The sequence below is a fragment of the Lactuca sativa genome, chromosome 8, assembly GCF_002870075.4.
Source record: "Lactuca sativa cultivar Salinas chromosome 8, Lsat_Salinas_v11, whole genome shotgun sequence".
NCBI classification, from domain to species: Eukaryota; Viridiplantae; Streptophyta; class Magnoliopsida; order Asterales; family Asteraceae; genus Lactuca; species Lactuca sativa.
Genome location: NC_056630.2, coordinates 137,310,676 through 137,331,375, shown reverse-complemented (window position 1 = coordinate 137,331,375; position 20,700 = coordinate 137,310,676).

The window sequence follows — 20,700 nt, the reverse complement described above, 5'->3', positions numbered from 1 at the left end:
GTGTAGGCACATATTATGTGTCTTTAAGTTCTACAGTATTGAACATATTCCTGAAGAATATATTATGAGACGGTGGCATCGGGATGTTATTCCAACATAATTGCTTAAGAGGCGTTTCTCTAATTCTTTGCTAGACTCAAATTCTGACATGACTGCTATAGAATTTTTTTCAAATATAGATCATTGCGTTTCATTTTTGAGCCATGATGCAACAAAGTTAAAGTCATACCTTGAAGAGTTGAATAAGTTGAAGACAAAATTTGTAGATGATTGTCCAGCCCCTCCCTAAGATGTCATCAAGAGAATCATTCTACAAACAGATTATAGGTGTAGAATTAACTAATGATGTTCCCGATATTGAGAATCCATCTGATATTCGTAATAAGGGAACTAGCAGTCATGGTAAGAGATTAAAAAATAAATGCTAGAAAAAGTAAGTTCGAAGCCTAAGCGAAAGTGTGCTTTATGTAAACAGATGGCTAACCATGATAAACGAAATTGTCCTCTTAAAAAACATGTCTAAGTAGTATGCTTTATATATAGGTTTTTTTAAAATGTTATATTACAGTAAAACTTTTTGTTTCACGTTTAGTAGTGATATCGATTACAATTTTTCGATTCTTTAATATAATTATCTTATATGGTTATACACTATCGCACACTTTGTTGTCATTCTGTATCCAAGCGTATCACCCCAACTTTTTCACTATGTAAAATCACTATTTTCCATTAGGTTTTTTTATGCCCCAAAAACACAATTTTTCCAAATCACATTAAACCAATTTAACTTTAAACCATTTACGTCAATTCTGACAGAACAATGTAATATAGGAAATAAACAAATCATAACATAGTTTTTTTTTTTTATATATATATATATATATATATATATATATATATATATATATATATATATATATATATATATATGTATTCCAAATTATATTCGTTCTTTCAGAAGACTGGCAAACCATTTGGATATTTTATAATTTTAAGACCCTTCAGCAACACTACTACGTAACACACAAAAAAAAAACCCAATATTTTTTAATTAAAGAAATACTAAAATATAAACTTTGCTCAAACGTGGAAGAACACACAAAAAAAACCCATTATTTTTTCATCCCAGAAATACTGAAATATAACCTTTGCTCAAACATGGAAGAACATAATCTTTAAACATTCTACTACTTATATTCAAGTTATTTCAGTCTTTCAAAACATGATGGAGAGATAATTCTAGCAGTTCATAACCACGATTAATGTGTATTATAACTTTTATCAAACTTCCATAACAAAGGCATATCATAATCACATACTTGAAAACCATAACTTACCTGTACACTACCAACCATCTTTCATCTCAATCATTATTGGTAACATTATGTAAACACATGAACTACAAACATTTTAAACTTCAACACATTGCATAATTTCATAATTTTCATATCCATATACACATTCCAACATCTATCAAATTCTAACGCTTCCCCAAAAAAACAACTAGAACAAATATCATTCACATTATATTGTTTCCCCCAAACAAACACTCCTAGAACAAAATAAAACACCCTAACCTAGACCAAAACAAAACATGTTACCAAAAGTCTTTCAACACAAACCATCCTACCATGATAAAATGCCCATCTTAAAATTGACGCCTTCCACATCTCTGCTTCTCCCTAGTTTCCTTCACTTCATTCATCAAAGCCATTTTCTCCAATTAATCAAGCCTGTCATACGCTTCTGCATCTCTCTCCAACATACTTTAATACTTTTTGTACTCCGATTTCATAAACTTAGCCATGTATTAGATTCTTAAATTATTTAAAGCAAGCACATCACTTTGTTTTTTACCTATAAAACCAAAATCCCAACGCCCTTCACTTTCCCCCACATATGACTCCATATGTCTCATAAGATACACTCCAGAGTCTGATCCTTCTTTTTCTACTTTCCATGTGAATTTCATTACACGAGCTTTAATTTTGTTGAAAGCTTTTGACTTTTGGTAATTCTTTGTTTTTAAATAGTTCCTGTAACAACCCGAAATTTCTATCCTGTACATCCATTCAATTCAATCACATTCAGACTTGTTTCTGCTGTCTTTTAGCATTATTTAGGGTCTGTTTGAGTGTTCTATGCCTAGTACATTCAAGGAATTAGTGTTAGGAAGTATCTACTAGAGTTCATGGTGCAACATTCAAGCTGAAAAATCCAAGTCTTGGAGTTTATGACCGTAAACTAGAGATTATGGTCGTAATCTCTTGGTTGGCCGTAAACTCATCCCATATACATGATATTCCTTCATTTTTCACCACTTCTCACACTTCCAACTCAAGAAACTCGATTCTCTCTCAACTATCATCAAAAGTTTTCATCTTGATCTTCGAATAAGTAAGTGTTTCTTCCATTTGTTATTGATACCTCGCTTAAATCTAGTGGAACCCAATGATTTCATCCATGATTTCATCTCTTTTGGGTAGATCTTCAAATCTTCTTCACTTTTTTTGAATCATGAAAGTGACCCTCTTGAACTTCAATTACCGCAACTACTACCGCATCCAAACTAGCTACCGCAACCTCTTCAGCACCCGCAGTCAGTCTCTTCATCAGCAACCACAATCAGAGTCTTTTGCTACCGAAGTCATCATAGCTAGATTACTTTACTTGTCTTATTGTAATTCACTCTATTGTCTAGTATACCTTGCATGGCTACCATAGAGTTGTAATCTAGTGTTCTTCACGAGTCTCTATAAATAAGAGCTCATTTTATTGTATCAAATAGATAACTTACGATCTATTTCTGAACACATTACTTCAAAGTTATCTTCTCTCTACTTTTCACTTCTTACTCTCAATTATTACTGAAACATATCTGATTATAACCTCTATTCGGAGCAAGTCCTTGAGACTTAATCACTAAGTTTGATCTTCCTTATTAACTTGGTTTGAATGCATTCCTTGTTATGAATCAACTTATGTGTATACTTGATATAACAATTGTTGTCATTTACATTTCTTTACTTTCCGCATCTAACTCACTAACCTCTAACTATCAATATTATTGTTGAGCTAACAGATCTTTCGAGATTAACTATTCTGCTATTTACTTGTTCTAATATTTGTTCAAGTGTGTCTCCAAGTTTCTCTCTCAAAATTTGGTATCAGAGCCATAGTGGTTGCTTTTTGAAAATCGGAACTCTGATTTTTCGAAAAGCTTTCTATACCACTGAAGCTCATTTCTAAACAAAAAAAAAACAATCTTCAATATGGCACAATCGTTATCACTGAATGTCTCCAACAGTGTTGGTGGTTCCAATCGAGCCCCAATACTGGTTGCAAATGAGTATCATCACTGGTCTCAGAGGATGGAAAGATATCTCAGACGACTTGGTAGAGATTTCTGGAGATCCATAGAAGAAGGACCCCATGTCCCAGTCCTTACACCAATCCAAACTGATGGAGCCACAACAGGGCTAGGAGGAGGTCAACCAGCTTTGAACCGTCCCACCAAAGATGATCTAGACAAGATGGAAAATGATGCTATTGCCTTTTATGAAATCTCTTGCAGAGTTGCTCCTGACAACTTCGATATCATCATAAATTGCAAATCAGCAAAAGAGATCTGGGATGTTCTCAAAAATCTGTACGAAGGCTCAAAACAAGCACAAGACAAGAAGCTTACTACCGCACTCAATGAATTCAACAACTTCAAAGCCCACTCCAGTGAAAGTTTGGAAGACTCATTTAAGAGATTCAACTTAATCGTCAAAAACTGTCCAATGCGGGTACCATCCGCAACAATCATGAAACAAATCTACAGTTCCTTAATGGCTTAGGAAGACACCGGACAACAACCAAAATGATTGCACACGGTGATAGGAAGATTCACTCATTATCTCTCTATAAGCTTTATGGAGAGTTGCAAGCTCAAGAGTCCACCGTACTCAAGGACTGCTCAGACTTTGGAGGTCCACTTGCATTAGTAGCACAATCACCTCAAACTCAAACCTATCCCACTTCGTATGACTCACCACCGCAGTCATATGAAGCTAACTCAGAATATGATGATGAAGAAGAGTTTCATAATGCCATTGCTCTTATCAGTCAGAAATTCAATCGCTTACCACCTTCATTTCGCAAAAATCAACAATACAAACGACCACCCTTCAACCGCAACTTTCAAAACAATCACTTCTGTTCCATCAAGAATCCTCTCCCTCCACCGCAGCCTCAGCAAACACAGCCCAAAGAAGTACCACTGCAGTCCCAATCAACTGACTCCGGTACCTTTTTAGAATACAAGAGTGACATTATTATATGTCACAAATGCAACAAGAAAAACCATTTTGCCAAAGATTGCAAGGAAAACGTAGTGAAAGATAGAGCCTTCTATCTTAGATGGGCTCAAGAACTAGAAGATAAAGAAAAAGGAAAGGCGTATGTTGCTCAAGTGAAAAGGAATCATCAAGTGTGGTCATCAGGAGATGAAGATGATGAAGATAATCTCAATAAAGGAAAATGCAAGATCTGTATGATAGCAACTGCTGAAGAAGACGGCTCAACCAATCTAAAGAAGAACCATTGCTATATGGAAAAAGATGGAACTCTCAGCATTATCGAACAGGTAAAACTTATGATTCAAACTTTAAATTACAACATGCATGATTGCCAAACTTTCATAGACACACTCAATGACACTTGTGCTGCCGTCCTTACAGACTACAATAATGCCCTAGATGAGAAGAACATCGCTTCGCAAGAGATGTTTCATGTTAGAGGACGTTTGGACTATAAGAGACTCAAAATGGAAATGTTAGAGAAGGACTTAATGCTAGAAAAAGATGCTAGGATGTTAAGTGAAACACAATTAGAAATAGCCTTGAATCAGAGAGATTTAGCACAGAATGAAATTGTACGCTTAAATCTCTTAATTGAAAAATTGTTTAATGAAAGTGAAGCTATTGAAAATTTGGTAAATAATGGAACCGTGAACAATACATACAATTGGGGTTGGTCGAATGGATATCCTATCGCAATGGATTCCTCACCCCGGTTCAACAAAGACAGACTGTATGTCCCTCCAGACCGAGAATTTCATTTCCCAGTCAATGACAAGACCTTCCCCGAAGATATCAAAACTCACTTTGGTAGACTGCACAATTTAATCAATAATTGTGTCATTGAGGAAATTTTGCCTGAGATTTCGGGTCACATATGTGATCAAATTCCTACCAGTAGCACCATTTATACAAATTCTCAAACTTCATTCGTAGTTGATGAATATATTGTTGTTGAGGGCCCCGAGGCTTCAAAAGACTTCCCATCTCTGTCTTCAGACCACAGTGTCTCATACTGTAGTCAAATGTCCCACAAATGTCCCACCGAAGTCCCATCTAAGACTTACTCAGCGGTAGTCAAGTCATCCCTACCGCAGTCATCGGTTCAAGGAACTGTAACCCTTCAGCTAATATTTCATGAATTACCCATAGAAAATTTTGAAGTAGGTCAATGCTCTCAAATCCCAGAATCTTCAATTTCTGATGATTCAAGCCCACGTTTTCAAAATCATTCTAAAAAATCCAGGAAACCGCAGTTGAACAACAATGACTGCGGTTCACCAAAATCTCTGGCAAAAAAGTCTTTCAAAGAGGAAATTAGATCTCGAGACAAAAACGGACAAACCTTTTCAAAAAAACAAGAAGCATGTCAGATCTCCAAAATCCAAGAGTCTAGAAAAATTTGTTTTCTCACACTATTTTTCAAAAAACTCTTCCATCAAGAAAACAAACAAAAACGAAAGTCCAGTTTCAAAAGTCATTCCTACTCCTTCTGACACAACCCAAAAGGGTGTTCAGTCTTTTCGAAACAATGTTTTTCAGGTCTATTCCTTAAATGATCCTAAATGGAAATGTATTTTACCCACTCCAACACTTTTAAAGTCACGTCAAAATTTCAACAAACGAAAGGGTATCTTACCAAATCCACCTAAGGGGACACAAAGATTTACACGTGCTAAACCTCGTTCAAAACAAACTTTTTAGAAACCATATAACAATCATGTCAGGAATTACCCATCTCGGACCTGTAACAAGTCCAATTCATCCTATAAACCGCATACCAAGCATAGTGTCAGATCAAATGACAAAATCTCTTGTTGTAAATGTCAGTGTAGTTGTTAAAAGGTTTTATCTCATGTCAAATCGAATTAGAGTAAGAAACCTCGTATTTTTTTGAAAACTCACATCACTCCAAATCTGAATAAACACCCAGGACTAGGATTAAAAGATGACAAGAGACCCGTCCCTGCATCCTTCAGAAATTCACCAATTGCCCCAGGCTCCAAACTAGTTTGGATGCCTAAACTAACCGTGTAACTGTCAGGATTTGTGCAAGGAGGAACAAGAAGAAGAATGGTTAATTGACAGTGCCTGCTCCTTTTACATGACCGGAAGGTTAGACTACCTTCGGGATTTCAGGCCTATTTGCAATGGTGGAAATGTCACGTTTGGTAACAATGCAAATGGTGTCATCCGAGGTTACGGTGTTCTCACTACGGGGAACTTTTCCATTCAGAAGGTTGCTTATGTAGAAAGCCTTAAACACAATCTCATCAATGTTGGCCAACTATGTAAAGCAGGACATAGAGTTGAGTTTGATGATCAGTTTTGCTACATGATGACAAGTGATAGGAAAGCATGCCTAATCAAATCTCGATCCGAACGTACCATGTACCCTTTGGATGTCTCTCTAATCATTGGAAGACCGCAGTTGTGTTTCCTGTCCAAAGCTGTATCCGAAGTCAGCTGGCTATGACACTGCAAGCTAGCTCATCTCAACTTCCGGTACATCAACAATTTAGTCACTGGAGAACTAGTCCGCGGTCTCCCTATTCTTAAATTCAGCAACGATACTCTCTGTCCAGCTTGTGAATGTGGTAAACAGGTCAAAGCAAGTCACCCTCTGATAATGGACTCTTCTATTTCTGAACCACTGGAGTTATTGCACATTGATCTTTACGGTCCTTCAACCGTAGCCAGTCTCCACCACAAGAAGTACATACTGGTTATTGTTGATCACTTCACTCGCTTCACTTGGGTATTCTTTCTCTGACTCAAATCAGAAACACCGCAGATTCTAATAAACTTCATCAAGGAAATCGAACTTCAGATCAAGCTTCCAGTTAGACGCATCCGCAGTGATAATGGAAACGAGTTAACTAATCATCTTCTCAACAGTTTCTTGGTGTCCAAGGGCATTTCTCACAACTTCTCAGCACCCTACACATCGCAAAAAAATGGCATAGTAGAAAGAAGGAACCACACACTAGTAGAAGCAGCCAGATCCATGCTTAACTTCGCCCACCTTCCTCTCTACTTCTGGGCTGAAGCTGTAGCAACCGCATGCTTTGTCCAAAACCGAAGCATTGTGTGCAAACACCTCAATAAAACACCATATGAGGGCCTTAACAACCGCAAGCCAAATGTTCGCTTCTTTCATATTTTTGGGTATAGATGCTTCGTGATCAACAACAGAGACCAGCTCAACAAGTTTGCACCTAAGTCTGATGAAGGCATCTTCCTTGGTTATTCCACTAACAAGGTTGATTATCGAGTGCTGATTAGGCGTATAAGGCTGATCATTGAAAGCTTCGATGTGAAATTCGATGATTCTCACATCCGTGACACCCCTCCATCCACTGAAACCACCGCAATCATGGAATGTGACATTCCTGCTTCTTCCGGTCCTTTAAATCTAGTTGAAGTAAATTATGACGATCTTTTCGACCCTGTTGAAACGGCGAAACTATCTGAAGTGCTTGTGTCTCCCGCAGCTCAACAATAACACGCTGATGTTTCTGGACCATCTCTATCTGAAGTAGTATCTCTCAGTACTTCCACCTCTCCGGTTGAGGGGGAAAGCTCTACTCCGGATCTAGCCGCAACCATCGAGGTTCCAGTACTTGATGTTGTTCAGATTCCTGCCCGCAGAGAAACATTACCATCAAATGTATCTTCGGATTCGGATGATGAACTTATAGAAAACATTGACACTAGAACCGATCCAAGGATTGTCGCTCTCCCATCCGTAGTCCAGGGGGAACCTTCTCAGGTTCCAGAGGAACTACCATTCGCAATCCAGGGGGAACCTCTCCCAACTACTCAAGAAAACTCGATTCTCGTTCCTATAAATCAAGATGACTCAGCAGGATGTTCTCAAGTCCATGGGGAACTGCCATCTCCAACCACACTCTCCTGATATTCAAGATATCCCCTCTACCGCAGCTGATGATCATCTACAACCCCGTCTACACGTATGGTCGAAGGATCACCCACCAGGCCAAATTATTGGCAACCCATCCGCAGGTATCCAAACTCGATCTGCCAAAGATTTGTCTGATCATTGTCGCTTTGCAGCATTTATGTCCTCAGTAGAACCCAGAACGATCAAAGAAGCATTGCTTGAACCGGACTGGATAGTTGCAAAGCAAGAAGAGCTTGAAGAATTTCAAAGAAACAAAGTTTGGCAGCTCGTTCCAAAGCCACGAGGTCACTCCATTGTTGGCACTAGATGGGTGCTCAAAAACAAGCTGGATGAATCTAGTGTGATAGTCAGAAACAAAGCAAAGCTTGTTGCCAAGGGCTATAGTCAACTTGAAGGCATTGACTACGATGAAACGTGTGCTCCGGTAGCACGCATGGAAGCCATCCGAATCTTCCTAGCATACGCATCCCACAAGAATGTCAAGGTACACCAAATGGACGTTAAGAGTGCTTTTCTTAATGGGGACTTAAAAGAAGAGGTTTATCTTCAGCAACCTCTAGGATTTGAAAATGTTGAATTCCCAGACCACTGCTACAAGCTTGAAAAAGCAGTCTACAGTCTAAAGCAAGCTCCAAGAGCATGGTATGAGACTCTTTCTGAATTCATCATCTCATCCGGGTACAAGAGAGGAGTGATTGACCCCACATTATTTAGAAAAGCAAATGGTGACCACCTTATGTTGGTACAAATATATGTGGATGATATCATCTTCGGATCAACTGATCAAGGCATGGTGGATGAATTTGCTAAGCTCATGACCAACAAGTTCAAAATGAGCATGAATAGAGAGATTAATTTCTTTCTAGGTCTTCAAGTGAAACAAGTACCGCAAGGCATATTCATTAATCAAGAGAAATACACCGCTGAACTATTGAAGAAATATTCTATGGACAATTGTTCATCTGCTAAGGTCCCCATGGCCTTCGGTTATAAGATCTCTGCTGATCCCTCAAGCGAATATGTGGATCACAAGACTTATAGAGGCATCATAGGCTCTTTGATGTACCTCACCGCAAACAGACCAGACATTGTATTTGCAACTGGTGTATGTGCAAGGTATCAGGCTGACCCAAAAGTATCTCATATGACTGTAGCCAAAAAGGTACTACGGTACCTGAAAGGAAGCAAATCTCTTAGTATATGGTACCCCACAGGCAATAACTTCAGCCTGCAAGCTTTCACAGATGTGAATCATGCTGGATGCAAACTAGATCAAAAAAGCACTTCAGGTGGATGTCAATTTCTGGGTGAACGTCTCGTCAGCTGGTCTTCATGGAATCAAAGTTGTGTGTCTCTATCTACCATAGAAGCTGAATATGTGGCCGCAGCCAGCTGTTATTCTCAAGTTCTTTGGATGAAAACTCAATTATTGGACTACGGTTATAGAATGTTGCGGATACCAATCTATTTTGACTCTGAAAGTGTTATTGCTATTTCTCACAATCCAATTCAGCACTCCAAGACTAAGCATATTGAACTGTGGTATCACTTCATCAAAGACCACATCTTAAAAGGTAACATTGAACTCATCTTTGTCCCTTCTCATGAAGAGATTGCTGATGTGTTCACAAAAGCACTCGACTCCACAAAGCTTAACACCTTCCTACAAATGTTAGGAATGATGAATCCAGACCCGCAATTCTTTTTGAATTGTTAGCTACCGCGGACCATCCTTGGTCTCCATTGCGGTTCTAATTGAGAGTTACTTATGATAGATAGTTTTGGTACCGCAGTCTAGGTATTGCAACCATATGTCATACTTATCTCTCATGGGTCTTTATTGTCTGTTATTACTAATTCTTGTACAAGTGTTTATCTCTGTTCCTCACTACAGTCTTTCCTTTGCTTATCCGCGATGATGTTCTTAACCGCAATGACGTTCCCAACCTCCAGGAAGTTTCCATCCGCGATCATTGTGATAATTTCTCACTGTTTCCTCAACCCCTGAATCTTTATGTGCTATTTAATGATCCTTCATGATGTAGATCATTAAAGACAAAAAACATTACTTTGAGAAATTGTCACACTCTTCTCTCCCAGAACCTTATGTCAGACCTATTTTAGGGATAATGACAAAAGGAACGTGTTTCCATAAACTCATCCCTAATCTGTCTTTTCCTCTCCCCAACACGTCCCATCCGTTACAACTTCCTCTCCCCTCTTCCCCACAATCACCTGACGTATTGACATGCGTCTGACTTTTCATTAAATGCAAACCCGTTTTAGTAAAACTCCAAATTTTTGTTTACTGAGATTTAATCCCAAATTCAAAGATTCCCCAAATCCAAACGGCGTTTTACCCTACCCTTACCATTTACCTAGGGTTAAACATTTTTCACCCCCCTTTATAAACCCATCTTCTTCCCCAAATTCACTTTACGCTTTCTGAATATCGATCATTCCCTCTCAAAAACCTTCAAGAACTCTGTGTTCTACTTCTTCTCTAAATTCCTTCAAACTTCAACAATGGTGAAATCAGGTGCATCAAAGAAGCAATCCAAGGCTTCAGGCTCAATGAATCCAACTGGTTCAGATTCTCCAACAATCACATCAAGCAATTTCAGAGTAGTGTTTGAAGATCATCCTTCATATAATGCTTCCATCAAGCTTATGATCAAGTTTCTCAAGAACCACCCTCTTTGTTTAGTCCATTCGATGCATTTACAGACGTTGTTCCAGTTTCTACTCTCTTCAAATGTGCTCTTTCTGCTTATGGCCCACTATAAAACCCCCAAGAAGTTGACCTCAACCTCATTAATGATTCTTTGGTCATGTTGTCCAAAGAAAAGTTCCTCATAGCCATTAACCTTCTGGTTCATCCCTCAATCAAAATCTTCTCACCATCAATGGCTGACGTCACATCTGCACTCTACCAGATGGGGTATCAAAAACCAATTCAAGGGATTGGTGAGTTGAAAAAGAACCAACTGCCTGCGGTATGGTAGTTCGTGTGTCACTTTGTCATCCGCTGTCTATCAGGCAGAACCGGAGGCATCGACAACATGGGTCTCAAGCTTTTGGAGTTGGTATGGAGCATATTCACCGGACATGATGTCAACTACGGACAAATTCTTTGGGATGATTTCCTTCAATACATTCCTAAAGAGAGCCTAAAGGAGAACCCAACCGAGCTCACATTTGCATGGTTATGGTCACTCTGCATCTCAGACTTGCATGCGGATGCTGGAATAGACATGGGCAGTGACATCAACTTCTTCGTCACTAAAGAGATCAAAAGGTATAACCCTTCTTCAAATCAAACTGTTTTTGGACCGATCCGTAGACTACCTACCCATATTCTTTCAACACTTGGTCTTGAGACTGATGATGTCTCAGACCACATTGAGGCTACGAAGGGTATTGTCCCATACCCTTCTACCCCGCCTCTTCCATCCGTAGTTATTAACCCTGAGGGTACCGCAGTCCCCTCTTCTACTACACTATCCAATATTTCTCAAAGAAGAAAGCAGTTGGCATCCAAGAAGAAACAAAGAACACCCAAGAAGGATGCTCCCAAACAAACCGCACCCACCAAGAAACGAAAAACCAAACCAACCACCGTATATAGCAGTGAGTTAGATGAGGATAGGAAACCAATCTCTATCCTCAAGAAAAGGAAAACAACCGATACCACTATCCATATGCATGACCGGACCGATGCTGAAGCCTCTCAAAAGGCTCCAGTAGTCATTGGGGTAGCCGCAAACCCATTCAACACCACTATCATGTTCCAGTCAGACTCAGAAAGTGAGTCTGATTCTCAACTACGTGGAGACTCCCCCCAGTTCACTCCCAAGAGGATGACATTGGTTCACGCCCTAAGATCTCCAGGGCTTCCCTTACTGCATTTCTTTTTCTCCCGAGGACTTACGCTCCATCCTTTCGAACGTCACACAAACACTTCAAACACCTTCCCACCCGCAGGGCACTTCTTTCGCTCATGCCAGAACCGAGCCGAGGCTAGACTTGACCATGGGTCAAGGAGACCGAGGAAGCTCAGGAAATCCTACTATGCTTACATATTTTACAGGTATTTTAGGCATGGTAAGCATAAACGTGCAAGGATCCGTGGACCCGAAGGAAACTTCGGTGCGTTTTGAAGGATTTGACGGTGATGCATCCAATGACTCTTGGTTACAGTACAATCCGGTAACCGAGTCACATAAAAACAAGTATGCTACTTTCAAAAGAGAATTTCAAGCCCGCAAGGAACCACATGCTAAGCAACAACAACAAAAGGAGCAGGAAATCCAGTACGTGGCCAAGTATTGGGCAAATGCTATCAGCAATGCCAATACCATAGCCACCATTCTCAAAGTTCAAAACTGGATGGATGAGATGGTTGAAACAGTCTTAAAGGCTCAAGCTTCAGGTATAGCCGTAGGTACCTCCAAAGTCCCTCCTACTTCAACTCCCCCTCCATTTCGCACTCCTACAGTCAATCCATCACAAGAGGAAGGATCCGCAATCGAACTCAGTTCAGCTCTCATATTCGATTTTGATGATGAAGACATCCAAGAAGACAACAAGCCAAACCCTTCAGATGATGACTTAATGATGTTTGATGAAGAAGAGGAGTCCAACGGTTCTCATCATTCTACTTCCAAGCCTCAAGAGAAGAAGAAAAAGAAGAAGAATGTTGTCACCTGGAAGGAGTTCATGAGCCTTCAAGCCAAAGTTGATCAGATTCTGGCTGCGGTCACGCTTACTCAACCGCAACCTGAAGACTCTCCAGGACCGCAGTCACTGATTGAAAGAATAGAACGTCTAGAAACAAGGGAACGCATGGCTGCATAGTGAATCTCTCTAAAAGTAGAAATGGGGATCCGGTCCCTTGGCAACAACCGAAAGGCTGACCACAAAAAATTCATGGCTGCAGCAGAACGCCTCATCACAGAGGTAACCGCAATCAAAACGGATCTCCAGGCAGCCATCGCGGATCAAGCTTCTTAGTCTCAGAAATTGATAGATGAGACTCATACTGCTTATGAGTCCACTATCTCTGTTCTTCATGCCACCATCAACAGACTGCAGAAATCCTTGTCCTCTAACTTCCACGGTCCAGAGATCCTCTAACTCACAAAGGAAATCCACAAACTACTCTTCAGCTCCTCTACTCCTAACATTTCCCAACTGGCAGAAGCCCTCAAAGCTCAATTCCAAGAAGTCTGTGCCAAAGTTGACGGACTTAAGCAATGGCTTGAGGAAGCACCTACGTTTCATTCCTCAAGAGGGGGAAGTGAAGAAGAAGAAGAAGAAGAAGTCCATCACTCTGATACTTCCATTCATCAGAGTCCCCCCATCATCACATAAAAAATCCCCACTCCTTCACCATCCCATCAAACTCCACCACATACGAATCCACTGAGGGAAGTCTCTCCTAAAAAGCCAGAGACTCCTCCGGACTTCAAGAACTTGGCTGAATACATGTCTTCTCTAAGCACCACAGACTCTCCTACCACCGTCCAAAGAAAGCATGATTGGAAAGCAGCCAAGTTGGAAGTATTAATTTGGTGGGAATGCGGATTCGACACTATGGTAGACGAATCATTGATTAATTCATGGGTCAATCCGCACCGCCGCTTGCTAGATGAAGATTACAGACCGCATCTTACATACGATGAACCTCCATCAGACGGGTACTAGGATATACCAATTTCTCCAAATGCCAAGTACTTCACTGTATTTGAGCAGTTTGACCGGAGCCTTCCAGATCACAAAAGACTACCTATGGAGTTTGAGAGACTTAGCCAATTTTATGCTAAGCATACCTCTCCTATTGAACACATATGGTCCAATGATAAACCATCCGCGGTGAAGAACTACAAGATCCAAAAATTCATGAAGGCTGACTTCATCCAGTACACCCTCACCACAAGGGAGCATGACTACATCCGCACCCAAGCAGATTTTCCTTGTATGAATCCGGAAGAAATCTTCCTCATTGTCAGGGTATTCCAAAACAAGTCAGAAAAGCACCCTAAAATGTAGATAGCGCTTGAAAAAGACAACTCTTTTCTGAGGGATACGGTCTGTGACTTTCCCAAGATAGATGCGGATATCTACCCCCACCATCCTCAAGAAATTTGATCTCCCACCTCTTGAACCTGTGCCAATGCCTACCGAAGGCTTAAAAGAAAGATCTCTAGGCGCAACGAACTTTCCTGATCTTGGAGTCATATTTAAAAGAAAGAATAACAATGTCAAATATTTCATTCCTATGACTTCCATGCACCGCCTGACCAAGAAACAACTTGACATCTGCCAGACCGCAGTTGAAAAATCGAAGCATACTACCGCAGAAATCAAGTTCGAGATCACAAGAAGAATCACATGGCTGGAAAACGTCAGGAAATTTTGGTGGATTCTGATCAAGTTCCTCAAACTTGATAGCTGAACCAAAGTTAATGAGGTCACTTAGGGGGAAATTGTTGAATCATGAAAGTGACCCTCTTGAACTTCAATTACCGCAACTGCTACCGCATCCAAACTAGCTACCACAACCTCTTCAGCAATCGCAGTCAGTCTCTTCATCAACAACCACAATCAGAGTCTTTTGCTATCGAAGTCATCATAGCTAGATTACTTTACTTGTCTTATTGTAATTCACTCTATTGTCTAGTATGCCTTGCATGTCTACCATAGAGTTGCAATCTAGTGTTCTTCATGAGTCTCTATAAATAAGAGCTCATTTTATTGTATCAAACAGATAACTTATGATCTATTTCTGAATACATTACTTCAAAGTTATCTTCTCTCTACTCTTCACTTCTTACTCTCAATTATTACTGAAACATATCTGATTATAACCTCTCTCCGGAGCAAGTCCTTGAGACTTAATCAGTAAGTTTGATCTTCCTTATTAACTTGGTTTGAATGCATTCCTTGTTATGAATCAAGTTATGTGTATACTTGATATAACAATTGTTGTCATTTACATTTCTTTACTTTCCGCATCTAACTCACTAACCTCTAACTATTAATATTATTGTTGAGCTAACAGATCCTTCAAGATTAACTATTATGCTATTTACTTGTTCTAATCTTTGTTTAAGTGTGTCTCCAAGTTTTTCTCTCAACAACTTTCACCAAGAACACAAAGAACACATACTAATTCTTGGACCGTGAACACCTCCTTCAAGCTTCAAAACGTAAGTATCTTTCTATGTACTAGTTATCCTATAGAAGCTCTTAACATACACCCTTGAAAACAACCATTTCCCAATAACTATAGGAATTTACGGCCATGACCATCTCCCTTGGCTGTAAACCCTCCTCAAGATCTTCATTGGCCATGAACATCTTTAACTGTAAACATTTTGGCGGTAAACACCATGGTTGTGAACCCCTTTGTGTGGCCGTAAACCCCCCTTAAGGCAATAATATGTGATTGTAACACTTCAATCCAAGTGTTTCCTAGTCCTTAAGGTGGTTCCCTATCATGATTAGGTATTATATACACTAATTATATACATATATGTGTCATTATATGCCTTATAGGATCCATTTGTGCTCGAGACTTCACTTAGCACTTAACATCCTACAATCGATCTTCATTCGAATCACTCACTACAAGTGAGTTCATACCCCTTAATCTACCTTTTAAATGATTTTAAATGCTTTTATGGGGGGGGGGAATACAAGTTGATAACATTATAGTTGTTATATCAATCACATGTGATTAATGACTATCAAACTAGTGGATTTTCTTATACATCAAATTGTTTTATCAAGCAAACTCTTCAAAACATTTTATAAACTGACATTACGTCATCTGTTACCATTCAAATGGTTAAAACTCTTTATTAAACTCTTTTAAACTTATTTATATTGTCAAAATCATGTCTATATAGATATAGTTATATAAGTAAGATTGAAAGGACTTAGGACTGATAACTCACTTTATTTCCTATTCCTTGTTTGGTTATGGACTTAGGGTATCCGGTTATTTGTCCGAGTGTGGTTTGAATCTTAGTTATATTTTATGTATATATGTATAGATATAAAAGTTCTTACATCAGTTCAGCACCTTTGGGTAGCAAAGGTGTATAAATATACTCAGTCATTCAAACAACATTACTAGTAAACTATAATAGGTATAGTTTAGGGAATTACTACTCACTATTTCTAGTAAAATGAAACATACAAGAGTCAGTTCATTCATGAGTCAATACAAACTTACTATTATGAGAAACAGAAAGAACATACTATGATGAGAAACTAAGAGAACATACACTACACTATACAAAGAGAACATACAATACACTAGAACAGAGAGAACACTATACAAACACTAGAATACTATAACATTAATGTGAGCCACTACTTCATGGCATGACAATCTACTGCTATGTCACGTTTTATAAACAGAGTATCCTGGAGGGAGAGCGTGAATTGGTGTATAGATCTATACGGGATTGACTATCCTACACCTTGTTGCTAGCTACAGTGGGACCTGCAGGTTTATGTGTGACTAATGTCATACCATTTCGATGCCTTAGAGCGTTGTGTTTTATCTAGTCAATCAAGCATGGTTACAACTATATCACATTTTACCTTAATTAAAACAATTGTTTTAAGGTAGTTAGTACAACGGTAGTTGCTATATACAAAATAGTACAAGTACATCTTTATTATTTTCCCATTACATTCAAATTTTGATCTTCTCACATAAACAATAATGTAAACTATATTTTTGGTAATGATAGTCTATCTTTGGGAAAATTACACACTTTTACAAACAAACAACTTACAGAACATTCGGGCCTTGGTAGAAGGCTACTTTGTAGTAGAAAATATAGGATTTTCTAGGAGATACAAACATTTACTACAAACACTTACAAACATTTACTACAAACATTTACAAACACTTTCATACAATCAATGGCACTATAATACTTATGAACTCATCAGCTTTAATGCTGATGTACTCTTTCAAAATAACTTGTATTCTCCGGTCACCAGTAGACAGGTACCGATGACCAGGTATTGAGAAGACGGAGCATTCAAGACTCGTCTTTATTTTGATATTAGAATTATATTATTAATGCAATGGATGATGTTGTTGCTTGTTTACTATTATGCATTGTTGTGATACTGTACATGACGTCCTCCGTCCCAGAACATTTTCCGCCTTTCCGGTTTTGGGGTGTGACAGTTCCCAAGCAATTTTTTCTGCGATACAATATAATCAATATATTACAATTCTTTTTTAACAATACAAAATTCAAGTTATGTAAAACTTATAAAAAATAATTCTTAATCATACCACAAGAATTGGTTTCCTTCCATATATATCTTCAATAGTACCATTTCGGTTGACATGGTATATAATGTAGTACGTTGGTACCCTTAGATCAAAGCATATCAAATAATATTTACTTTTATCAACTACTGGAAAGAAAACCTGGTATAAAACAGATTTATAACAATAAGCTACATTTGTATGTTAGGGTTGTAAGTGATAAAACACAATTATTAATTAAATTACCAGTCCAACATCCTTGAGCTTTCTTGTTTTGGTAGACTTTTAATGTGGAGTTTCAACATCGAATCAAATAATGTTTGGGTTCTATCATATGCAACTGATGCATCCAGTATCTCATCTGCATGTATAGATAAATGAATCAATCAAGACAACATATATTATTATTTACAACTACATTTAAATTGAATACTTACCAAAAAATTCGTGACAAAGAAAACTCTCGCAACTGATCCTACATCCCTTAGTTCCTCCATTCTATTGATTAATGATGTCCGACAGTCAATGATTATCGCATGAATAAACGTGTTGCTTTTAAAATGATATGCGAATCCTTGATGCAACACATGACCACTCCCAATGTTCCATATCTCTTCCCTGTTCAACAATTTTAATCTAATCAATTTCACAACACCACATTTTAAAAGCAAACCACTAATTTATATTATTTCAATTACCCATAATCTCTTTTTGATGCAAAAACTGAATTGTATAACGCCATCTCATCCTTCTTCACCTTGTCACCCGTTCTAACAATCCTTTCAACAAATGGTGATTTTCCATATACAAGTAACTTTTGCCCTCTTTTCCCCCTTTTTCCATTGTCGTCATCTTCCTCACCTACTTCAACTGTTTCCAAGATTTCTTTTCCTCTTTTTTTTTTCTTTTTTATAACTGTCCAACACAACATCATCTGTCATTTTAATTGTTGTTGCCAACACTTCAGGATGCTCCAAGAATTATGAGTAGGTTAGATGGTCTGTATTATCTACCATTTCCACATTAGGTGTACTGAAACCTCCACCATCATCCTTTTATCCCCATGAACTACTAATCCTCTAACTAGAGAGAATCCATCTTCATTACCACCATCTGCCTCTCCTTTGTTACTATCACCATCAAAACCATGTTCATTATATTTCATTCCTCCAGTCTCTGCATTCTTCACTTCGTTGAACAATTCTTTATTTTTTTTTCGTACCACTCCTTCAACAGTAAGTTATCTGGGAATTTCTCATTTCCACCTTTCAGAGCCTTTTCAATATTCTTCTTTTCGGATAAGATTATTCCATAGCTATGCTCGATAACAGCCACGTATGCCTGTAAAGGGTATATCAACATATGATTACTAAAATTATGACATAATTAATGTTCCACATACCTACTACTTCACTAACTTTAAGCATTAAAGAGTACAATTTAACACTACTTTCCAGGAAATTCTAATAGAATTTATGTCTTACCTCCTCATCCCCATAGTCTCTCATCAGCCCATCCAACATTTCATCTTCATCAATCATATCATCATCAACATCAATATCTTCAAATTTTTCTTGTAGCTGCCTACCAAACCCCCCAACACTAATCTCCAACTTCTCTATTTTTTCAAGGAGAGGACCCGTAAGATTTCTGACAAACGATAACCTTTTCACTATCTTCAAACCTGAGAGCTTCATGTTATACACATACACCAGCTACATAAAAAAATTACATTAATTAGTTCAATGTACATATTCCATTGTAAATTAAAGTAAATGTCTAATTGAGACAACAAGATTACCGTCAAAATGAGTATAGGTTCGCTGTAATAGCATGTCTTATCATCCCTTCTCCACAACTATTTTCTGTTGGCCAAACAATCTAGAATATACTTAGGGAAAATGTCACTGTAGCCCCATTAACTTACAAGTTTTGGTTTAAAAGTTCCCTTATTTTATTTTTTGGCTTTAGAAGGGCATAAACTAACATTTAACTGGCTAATTAGGCCATTTTTTATAAAGTGAAGGGGTCACCCGGTGACCCCAATCCCAATCAGCATTATTTCTCAGACATGTCATTAAAAGAAAGCCAGGTCATTAAACTAAATCATATGCCACGTGTTAGTGTATCAATAAATGACACCAACCCTTCCTCTCCAAGTAATTTTCGTTTTTAATCGGTTTCATCTACCAATATCTTCTTTTTCTTCTACTGTTCATCCAAAAATCAAACCTGGTTTTTTTCTATGGCCGTCTACATGAAGATAGATCTTCATTTTGTTGGTTTGTTTACGAGGTATCCAGTGATTAGTTACTCAGATGGAGTGGAGCAAAGGTTTGAGGATGTGGATTTTTCTGGAATGGACAAGAACGAATTTCTAGTGTTCATTCAGAGATTCGCAAATGAGACATGTGTTGATGTGTACTTTTGCATGCCCGATATCGAGTTCCCTAAAGGACTGAGGATAATAGCAACTGAGAAACACTACCAGGAGTTTATCGAAGTAGGGTATGATTCTGTTTGTGTAATTTCTGTGTACATGGATCATGTTGGTGTTCATGTTCATCAATGGATTGTTGATGAGATGGCTGAAGTATGCACCCCCGAGGACAAGTTTTCTGGTGTAGGTGAAGTAGTAGAAGAGTTGCATATTGAGACAGAAGGAGGCATTGACCTAGATGAAGTACAAGTGCAAGGGATTTGGACGACAACATTGAAGATGGAGATTGCATCCCCATGAACAAGACCTTGAATGATGAATTTTTGAACAAGCTCTGCCCCAAGGAGCAACCAACTCCAGACACTCCACCTCAAGAGGATCCATCTCATGAAGATCCATTTGATCAGATGGATGAACACAACCCAATTCATGAGGAGGTAACAACTTTTAATGAAAATGTTCATTGGAAAAAACAAAAACCTGTGTTAGGAATGAGATTTGAAAATCCTAAACAATTAAAACATATGTTGTGTAATTATGCTGTTGCTAAAGGATATCAATTGTGCTACAAAAAAAATGATAGTAGGAGGCTTTTGGTTAAATGTTGTTCAGGGCAATGCAAGTTTAGATTGTGGGCTTCATGGATGAGTGAGGAAAATTCATTTCAGATTAAGTCTCTTATAGATGA